Below are 11,281 nucleotides of genomic sequence, written 5' to 3'. Positions count from 1 at the left end.
GGTGGTGCAGCCAAAATACAACAGTTCCTTTAACAGCACTAACTTTGAAGACAGGGTCAACCAGGTCACTGAAAAAGCCAGCAGGTCCATACTGAGTGTTGCAGTGATGTAGGAAGTACGATGCCTTTACAAGGACTGCAGAAGAACCTTCTTACATCACTGCTATTCAAACAGTGTTAACAAGCAAATTTACGTTTTGGCCAATAACTTCTTCTTTCCATCATTCCATCCATATCATCAATTACTTCATGAATAGGCTACTCATAGAGCAAGCAACTGTAGGCCTATTATATTTCATTCCAATGACTTTTGTGGGAGAAAAACCTTCAGTTGGGCTAGATGTCTTCAGGTCCTCTACCACACTTCTTAACTATCATTAATTAAATAATCCAGACAAATCCAGTAGAGTTCAATATAATATAGGTTTACTGCAAAATCAAAATACACGTAAACTGAGCTGGTCCATGGAGCAACTGAACTTTATTCTTTAACGCATCCCTTTTTATGCTATTCTGCACACTCCTCCTATTGTGGGTCTTATGGTAAGCTACCTCCTACCGGTTTTCCCCTAAACTTTCCTTCTTCTTTGATACACCATTGTTTACCTTTCCCAAGGTCTTTCTTCCATTCCCCGTAATTAATGGTGTCTACTCCGTCATCCCTTGCCCGTCTACTCCCTTACAGATATGCTTTTGATCAAAACTAGTGGTGTCAACGTGACCTCACATTCATGCTTAGAGCAGACCACATTCTTTAATTGGGACACCATTATTTCCTACAGTGCTACTATGTTGATGAAAAATAATAACTTTAATAAATGAAAAATGTGCTTAACGTAGATACTAACAAATTCACATGTTGGATATTATACTGATTATTCATTCACTTAACAATTTCAGGTGAATCCAACTTTCATACTTTCTGATTTATAAAATAGTTTTACACTGGTGTTATTCACTTCCACTGTACCTTGAGGTGCTCAAAGGACACATAGATGGAGACAGGGGCGGAAATCACGGGGGGGACAGGGGGGTCCGGACCCCCCCTTCCTGGGACTAACAGAGAGTTGTCCCCCTCAATATATCATTGTAAACATAACTATATAATTTTAAATAATATAATAATATGCATTGAAAGCACTTGTGCTAATTATAGACGCAAAACAATGCGTTTTTAAGTTTCGAAAGATTGAGTCCCTCTCTCATATGCCTCACAGTGGTTTGGTCCACTGCCTACCTGCCTCCCCGAACCCCCCCACACACACATTAGCCCTCGGTACGAGTGTGTGTGGAGGATCTCTGGAAGTGTGTCAGTGGTGGCAGACCTCCAGTAAGTAGCTGAGGTTAACTTAAAACAAAGGATGTGTCAGACATTTTTCTTTACTTCTACCACTCAATAGAATAAAACACATTCACAGTTGTAACCAGACTACATTTTGTTCCGTTACCTCGCGGTTGAATCTCGTGCGTCAGCGTGTTGGTACGGAGCCGCGTCTCCTAATGCATGTGTGTGTATGGAGGCAGGAGGTCTATCCACAATTAAAATCATCATAACTCGCTGAATTTTCGACCGATTTTCAAGCGGTTTGGTTTGTTACAAATGCCAGACATGTATTTATGATACAGGATAGTTGGTTAAATTAAAATGCGGGATTTCATACCAAAATACTTTATCTTTTGTAGATGGTAACAGTAATATTTCTATAATATAATATTTAAGATTAACTTACCCTATGTAATTAGGTTCTAAGTATATTATTTTTTTCTTACTGCATGTAAAATGGCTGCCACTATGTTATTTTGTTCATAATTTTGGAAATAAATGAAGACTTAATTAATAAAAAAGACATAATTACAACAAACATTATGTTAAATATAAGTAAGTTTCTGGCAGGCTTCATAGCGTTCTGGACTTTTACACATTGACAGCAAAACATTAGAGATCTGCTTTTTCGGGAAAACTAAATCTAATTAGGCATATATTAGCTTTAGTTCAGTTAATGGGTGTTGCATCTCACCTACTACTGTAAATAACCTGCATGCTGTGTGTGTGGGTGTGTGTGTCTATTTGTCAGCCAGCCAGGTCAGTTAAAATGGCAGAGAAAAGAAAAACAGACATCCGATCATTTTTCAGTGCACCGAAACGCCAAGTAGAAAGACCCCAGTAATATCAAAGGCAATTTGATAAAATCTTCATAAGAAAGGAATGAAGTGCTTATGGAAATGTTTCATAATGGACCTCTATATACATTTAATACAACAGTACTTTTGGCGGCACCTTTGGTGTCCCCTTCAGGAATTGCTCTTGAGAAATTTTTCTGTTTATTGTCCCCCCCAACAGTGAAATGAAATATCCGCCCTTGGATGGAGAGTGACTTTGTGAACACAGACTGAACACGGAATGTTTGATCTTTTACATCCAAATGAGTTCTATTTCATTGTAGTGCTAATGGGCATGAAAAGGTGCCTATATTCCCATAAAATGAACGTCACTGTGTCCAAGTCAGCCTTATTGGACCTGCCAAGTCCTGAGACACTTGGTCACATGAGGGCACTATTCTCTGCAAGCTCACAATAATTAACATTACTAGATTAATAGTATGGTCAATTAATCATAATCACAATGTCTTAGGTGTCTTAGGTTTCTATAATTTTTGGACAAATTAGCATATTGTGCTTGGATCCCGCTATATTTAACAATACAAATACAAGTTGACAATTTACAATACACATTAACTTTGACAATAATAATACAAATACATCACATAGACATTAGGGTATTCAAAAAAGGTGTCCAGATAAAAGGCTTAAGCGTTATGATGCATTAAAATTACAGTTAGGCGTTAAGATTACAACTAGGCTACCAATTGCAGTTGAGGATTAATGATTACGTGTTTGCCCAGCTTTAAGCCATGTTTTCACTTTGGCTGTGAAGCTGTTGATGGAGGTGCAATCAACCGGAAGGATGTTCCAATGGTAGCTGTAAAGAAAAGGCAGATTGGCCAAATGCTGTATGGCGAAAGACTATTGTACAATCTCCTCTGGGGGAAGTTATCCAGCAGTGTAATAAATAAAAGTTTAATCACTTCAGATAGAGGTGGGGGTGCTGAACTGTGAAGATTTTTATACTCAAGTCATGTCACAGTAAAATCTGTAGCTGTCAAAACTTAGCAAGTTATACTTATGAGTATATTGCAGTGGTGATATTGGACAGGCTTTTTTTTAAGAGTGCGATTATACAGAGATTGAAGTGGCTTGATGACAGTTTCACCAGATTGTGACCAAATTGTTGTACAATATGACATATGTGATAGAACCATAGCATCGATCACAACAATAGCAGCGATCAGTGGAAAGACAGTTTTGTATTAGTCTAAAATTGTTAGGAAGACTCCCGCACACTGTTCTTGCAACTTATCACCATTTAATACTTTACTGACGTTTCGGTCTATTCGGTCTATTTTGTGGAATAGAGAAGGCACATCTTCCAGTCAGAGGGGGTAATATAAACAGTATTTTAAACAGAAGAGAAGTCTTTTGAATATATAGGGGAGAGCAGGGTAAGATGAGCCAGTGGGTAAGTTGAACCACCCCCTGTATCCTAGCAATGGTAAGCACTATGTCATGTGAACAGGGCCCTCATTTATCAACATTGCGTAGAAAAGGTTCTAAATTCTCTCTTACGAATAAAATTTAGAACATGCATACGTACAAAAATATCGGTATTTATCAAACGTGCGTACCCACACCTGTAAGTAATCTTCCTTGATAAATACCACACTTTCTAAATCACCATCATGCTCGTGTACAACCACTCATTAACATAAATATACACCCCCAATTGACCATATATGGTGACAACCTTCCCTTTAAATGCTGCAGGAAATGTCATTGGTCTCACCTCTGTGCTGAACACGGCTCGGACAAAGAACGCAGGAGGAAGAATTTTTCTGATGCAGAAATTACATTTTTGGTAACTGAGGTTGTGGCACACCATAAAGTACTTACACGATGGTAGATTCATAAACAAGCCAAAAAATACAGCCTGTCAGCAGGTGTGAGCTGCATTAAACTGTTTTATCTGCAGAAATACTGTGAGTGTGGAGTACTAGTGGGTTGTGCAACAACTGAATCTTCCTCGGTCAGAAGGAAATGGCAGGCAATCCAGGGACTAAATCCAAGAGTTGACTTTAATTTTCACCACCACAGAATGCAATACAGACTTGAAGACTTGAGCATGGGCTACTGTGATCTCTGTCCCTTTAGGTAATCCGTTTGGTTTGTGAGTAAATAATGCTACATGTACATGTGGGTATGTGGATGTGTGTGGTTTCTGTAGTCTAATAAAAAGGCTACAAACTGAACATCAGTAAATTATACCTAGTTTGTACATAGAATTATGTAACTTGGTTCAAATATCAATTAAATGATGGTTATAACAATCGCAAGATGTAAACTCAGTATGTATGTAGAGGTAAATACACCCATTATCATTAGTTACAGAGAAAAGGCATGCTCAATATTTGCAATACTGAAACATTCCACTAGGTGGTGCTCTAAGTCCAGTATAACCACGGCAACTATTTGAGCAGAACAGACTGAAGGATACGTGAGGGACAGCTGGTCCGCTATTTTGAGCCCATCAACTACATATATCACAGTTAACTATGTAAATCACACACAAATTACACTGCTGCAATAACTCAAGCATAGAGATAAGAACAGTTAGCATGAATGAAAATCCCCAGTCACTATTAAACATAACCTTTACCATGCTAATTTGTAGAGACTCATTTAGCAATATCCGCTAACTAGCCTGCTAACAGAATAAGCTATGACAGTCTACAGGCACAAAATGATTATTAAGTATATGAACATGATGTAAGTATGATTCTGCTACAATATTAACATTACTCACGTTCATATACGTAGATACACACAGGATCTCACAAATTAGAAAGGCGAAAGAGGACACTCTATGAAGTGCTGTATAGATATGAATGGGGATGACACGGCAAAAAGGCCACGCCTGCAAAGTGCGGTACAAGTGTGAAACCCTATTCAATTCCTATGAGCAAAACAGTAAATAGACATTTTCGGTGGTTGTTTTTTCTGTGTTCTAATAATTTATGTGAAGTGTATATGGTGTAAATGATTAGGCGCTACTTTTTCACAGTTGTCAAACAACAGCATGATGATTAAAATGTTTTTTCTTGAAGTCTCAAAATGCCAGGTCCCCCAGTGGCTCACCGAGTAGAGCGCGTACCATGTAAGGCTCAATCCTTCCCGCAGCGACGGGGTTTCGAATCCGGCCCGTGGTCATTTGCTGCATGTCCTCTCCTCTCTCTCTCCCATACCTTCCTCACTGTCTCTATCTAATAAAGCATAAAAATGCCTAAAAAACTATTTAAAAAAAAAAAGTCTCAAAATGCTAACAAAGTCCCGGTTAATCAGAAGGGGACCTGCTGGCATCTTCTGGTACTTGAGGCAGTTCAACCAGTTTAGACACTGTTGAAGTGTAGGTACGATCCTTTACTTGTACCTCTACAGAGCATCCTGCCGTCTGAACCTGCAAACACTTTAGTGACCGTACCCACTGGCCACAGGGCTCTAGGCAGCTGAGAGTCTACTATCATGACCACTTGACCCACATTAAGGTCAGTAGTAGTAGTTCTTCCATTTCTGTCGGAACTGTAGGCACGGGAGATACCGATGGATAAACTGACTCCAGAAATGGTCGGCTATGATCTGACTGTGCCTCCAGCCGAGGCAGTGAAGCATCCCGCCGCCCCATCAACAGAAGGTTGGGTGTGATAGGGTCTGGATCAGCAACTTCCCACAACGGGCTATGAACCTGCGCAAAGACATCAGGAACGAGTCTGTGTCCAGGCTGGGCAGCAGGTCCAGATGTACACACCTTGTTGTTAGACATTTATAAATGATCCCCCGATGTTTCTGGTGTCTGTGGCCAATCCTGATGGTGAAGGGTCTGAAGCAGTCTACACTCGTCGACCAGAATGGTGGCTTATGAAGATGTCGTGCTGAGGGCAGGGCAGCCATTCTTGGTGTAGAAGGTTGTCCGCACCATTTCCTGCAGTCATCACATTGGCGTTGGTGTTTCCAGACAGCTTGATGGCCTCTGATGATCCAATAGGTACGGCTTATCTCCGTGAAGACCTGCTCTGTGCCAGGATGGAGGAGTTGAGCATCAAAGTGTTTCACAATGAGCTTTGTGAGTGGGTGCTCTGATGCCAATACAACAGGGTGTACTGTGTCTGATTCTAGGCCAGATGCTTGCCGCAGACGCCCACCAACTCTGATGAGTGCTGTAGCTGGATTGTACTCAGGTGAGAGTGAGCTCAGGCACTACTAGATTGAACAGCACTGAGAGCATGGACTTCCTCTAGGCTGTCTTTCTGAGTCAAATGGAGTAAAGCTGTCTCTGCTTCTATCTGGTCTGCAGCTGACATAGTGGTAGTAGCCGCCCCGTGCAAAGACTGATAAGCGGCCTTTACCAGCTCCCATGAAATATACTGGCTGGGATCAGGGGTGTTGGGAGTGGCGACAATCAAATTACCACAGAACACATTCTTCCGGGGCTCTTAATCCTCTGTCACTTTCAGGCATGTAGGTTTGAATGGCCAGTGCTCCGGCAGCTGATGCAGAAACTGGGGACTCTGAGCCCAACAGCTTGTTGGAATGAGGTCAGATAAGGATTTTCCCACTCCGCATTCTCTTCAGAACTCACATATCACCACTGCTCCGCTAAAGTGAGCTCCTGAATCTCCGCGATCCGAGTCCCCACAAAGACTCTGTAGCGACAAGACTCTGATTGCAGCCAATTCGGCACTGTCATTGAGTCAGTCCACAGGAGGGTGTGTTGTAGTGGTAGGTTTAGTTCCGTCTGCAGTGTCTTTGCCAGCTCAGCTCCAGTAAGGGCTCCACAGAGCTCCAGACGAGGTATTGACAACTGTTTCCAGGGGGCAACACGGGACCTGGCCATCAGGAATGAGACATGAATGTGTCCCTGAGTATCAGTAAACCTGAGGTACTGAGGGTTATATACTGACCCGTAGGCACATTCTGAGGCATCACAGAACACGTGTACCTCAAAGATGGAGTCGATGGAGACTGCACAGGTGGGTGTATAACACCATGGGATGGTGATACTCTGCAGGTCAGTGAGCTCACTCTCCCATTCCAGCCATGCTTGAAGAAGCTCTCCTGTGATTAGTTCATCCCATCCTCTGTCTCTCTTCCATAGGGCCTGCACGAGGATCTTAGTTCAAGTTCAAGTTCTTTTATTGTCATATGCACAGAGAAAAACAAGTTGCCCTGGACAATGAAATTCTTAGTTTGCTGTCCTCTCTGATGCCAAGAAAACCATAGAAGTAAGACAATAGAAATAGAAAGTAAAACAATAAGAATATTATACACATATGTACACTAGCATGTAATGTTAAGATAAATAAAAATATATACATGACTATAAATAATAAAATGCTAACAGAAAAATGTGCAATGACTGCCTGACATGTACGTACATGTTGAGCTATCAACAAATGGTCAGTCAATAGCAGCAAAGAAAGTCAGTTAAATGGTAGCAGTCATTGTAGCAGCAGACTTCAGCAGACTAGCAGCAGGTCTTTACTTTATAGTGCAAATGACAGTCAAATGTTCTTTTGGGGGTGGGGGGGGGGGGATTGATTGGGAAGAGGCAGTTGTTAACTGAGGTGAGTGGGGGGGTGGAATAGTGCAAATAACAGCCCAAATGTACGGAAGCCGAGAATGGCCATGCTTGCAATTATTTTTTTAATGCTGTTATCTCGAGATCACAAGTTAATTATCTTGAGAAAACGAGCTTTGTTATCTCGAGATAACGAGATAATCAACCCGTTTCCTCTTATTACTTATAATGTTTATCAGAGATCAGGAGTGCCATGCCAGCATGCATAGATGGCGTCTTGACAACTGTAGCAACTGATTTAAGCTGAAAATGTCAGAGCAAGGAGTTCCCATTATTGATCAACGCATCAGACTGTACTTCAATCAAGGTCTAACATAGGCAGAAATTGCATTGTGTCTTGTTTTCTCGAGATAACGAGATAAATTAACCCGTTATCTCGAGAAAACGAGCTTTGTTATCTCGAGATAACAAAATAATTAACTTAAAAATAATTGCAAGCACAGCCGTTCTCGGCTTCTGTACAAATGTCTGGGGTGGGGGGGCTGATTATTTGGGAAGAGGGGGTGGAGGTAGAAAACTAATGGCCTGGGGGAAACTGTCTCGTAGCTTAGTGGTCTTATACCTCACACTGCGGTACCTTCTACCAGACGGCATGAGTGTGAAAAGTTTGTGTAGGGGGTGGGTAGAGTCCTTGATGATACTGTGGGCCCTTCTACGGACTCTTGTATCATAAATGTCCTGTAGTGATGGGAGGTCCATTCCCGTGATGTTCTGGCCCGACTTCACTACTCTCTGGAGGGCCTTGCGGTCCCAGGCACACTGTGGTGCAGCTTGTGAGAATGCTCTCAATGATGCATCTGTAGAAGTTCCTGCGGATTCTCGATGACATGTTGAATTTCCTCAGCCTCCTTAGAAAGTACATCCGCTGTTGGGCCTTCTTGACCAGTTGAATGATGTTGTGTGACCAGGTGAGATGTGTGACTGATGTGGATGCCAAGGAATTTAAAGCTGCTCACCCTCTCGACCTCTCTGATGTACAATGGCAGGTGATGGGCCTCTTTCTTCCTTCGGTCCACAATCATCTCCTTTGTCTTACTCACATTCAGGGATAGGTTGTTCTCATCACACCATGACACTAGTTCTGCCACCTCTCTCCTGGTCGTGTAAAGGTTAATATAATCCAGTGGGACACAGGGCGATCAGTTTGTACCCTAGCATGTCCGTGGGGCAATGCCAGCTAAGGCCAAGAGTGGACTCATGCAGATCAGCTCTGTTGAGAGTCAGCCAGAGCTCACAGCTGTCTGATCTGGCAGCACTGGCCAGGTATGAGACCACTTCGGGGACATTGCTAGTCCACTGTCATATGTCAAATCCTCCCTCTGCCAGGAGCTCCCTCATCTCGTCAATGAGCTGCTTTGCATCGTATGGGTCAGTAAGGGACTAAAGGCAGTTGTCTACATAAAATGAACTGTGCACTGACTCAAACACTTGCTCATAGCCTTCTCTGTGGTCTCTGACATGCCTTTACAGATACATACCAGGCTACTTAGTGCGCCGAAGGTAGAGAGCAAACTGACAGCAACTACGAACAATCCTGTGTCATGTGATAATAAAGTTAAAGGGCATGCTGAGAAATTGAGTCTCTAGGGAACAACAGAATTCTTAACAGTCTCTTAAGGAATAACAGGGAGTTTTTAAACAAGAGCCGTGGCAGAAATTTAAAAAAAAAAAAAAAAGTTTGACCTGAAGCCAAAAGAATTCTAGTCAACAAGAGGAACACTGCTGCAACAGGCCGAGGACAGACTGAGACCAGCCTGTCCGATTTGAACCAGCCACTTTGGACCAAACACTTGCCTCCTGTCGTGATAAATAATTATCATTTGAATATATTTCTCTAAGCCTGCAGGTCCTCCCTGATGGAGAGGGTGGGGCAGAGGTCCAATAAAACAGGGCTTGGAAAACAAAATCTACTGAGTAGCCACTCAACGCTTTCAGTTAAAACGTTGGTGCGCTCTCTTAAAAATGTGCTCCATGCGCAATGCATAATGCTCCAAATCCCCCACCATTTTACGCACACAGCAATCAATGTCTTATTGTTGCCTTTTATGATTGCCTATACCCTGAATTTCATCACCCATACTAATATTTAAAATGATGCCAATAAGTCGATTTAATTCAGTATGCTTAAATGGACTAGATAATATAGTTGGACAATATGCACTGTTGAAATTGTTTATGAATAGTATAACATGCACTTTTAGTCTCAACTACTGAAGCCTAAGCATTTTCATATTAATAATTATGAAAAGGCCTGTTCATTTGATTGTCTGTTCCTGAATTCATTGTTTAATGGCTGTTGTCTCAATACCAATACATTCAAACATACATACAGTAAATGTTGGTCTACTACCAAGGACTTTTCAAAAGGTGGCTGTGGGGTAAGTTGAGCCAAAAGCCAAGGGGTAAATTGAGCCAAAGGACCACAGAAGTTGTTATTTTCATTCTTCTTTCATTTAGCTGCATTCTTACCAGTTCATGAAAGTCAACATCCTGAAATATGGGTGGAAGCATTTTGTTTTAGTTCTGTCTCATTTTTCCTTGCCAAGATAACATTTTGAGTAAAAACTGACTCATCTTACCCCGCTCTCCCCTATGCTGCAAACCCTGGCACCCAAAGGGCTAAATGATGAAATTCCATGGCATGTCATACTTTAATGTGTTACCAAGTTGTTGCTGAATTGATGTGAAGATTCAAGAATGATTTATGAAAGCCGTAAGCCTACTGTATGTCTCACATTCTTATTGAAAAACTTTTTGTAAATACTTTGTGTATTCATATATGTAACTAGTGACACCTGTGTCGGATGTAGGATCCAAGGAGGGGGCTAATTCAGTCATCCTATCACTGTCCCACACGAGTTGAGAAAGGGGTGGAGTATTGTTTATATAAGAGATGGACTTTAATCTCAACTTTTTTTCTGGATGACAGTCTACTGCAAGCCTACTTTATCAGCTACCATCACCCTGCACTTAGACACCGCCTTCCTTACTGAGGCTGAGTAGGATCTGTAGTATGGAGACAGAGTTTGAAAAAAATGCAGACGTAGTATAAATGTTTTTCTGAAAAAGGCTATAGTGACAAATTATTCAATTGTCTTAAAGCAGAGTAGAACAAGCATCTCTACTGCAGCACAAAAACAAACAAAAAACTAAAAGAAACAACTAAAAGAAACAATCTTTCTCCACCTACGCCCCCATATCTAACAAGAGGCTGCTATAACGCTGCCTAATATCCCGCCATACTCACCATGATACATTACACATAACCAGTGATGCTAATGAGCTCATTAATTAAGCTAATTAATGCATTCATCAGCAAATATCTCTCTGTCAACATACTTGTCTTCACACAACACATGGACTAATGAACTCCGTATCTTAAAGCATTAAGGAGTTATACTAGTTTCAAGAAAATCAGCTTTTCTTCATTAATATGTAAATTTATGCAGCAAGCTGCTCCAAAATCTAATCAGATCATCTACTCTATAGAAGGAACCTGTGGTGTATGAAGTTTGTATCATGTATTGTTCTTGGG

This window comes from Centroberyx gerrardi, chromosome 14 (genome assembly GCF_048128805.1).
Source record: "Centroberyx gerrardi isolate f3 chromosome 14, fCenGer3.hap1.cur.20231027, whole genome shotgun sequence".
NCBI classification, from domain to species: Eukaryota; Metazoa; Chordata; class Actinopteri; order Beryciformes; family Berycidae; genus Centroberyx; species Centroberyx gerrardi.
This window is presented reverse-complemented; position numbering follows the sequence as displayed.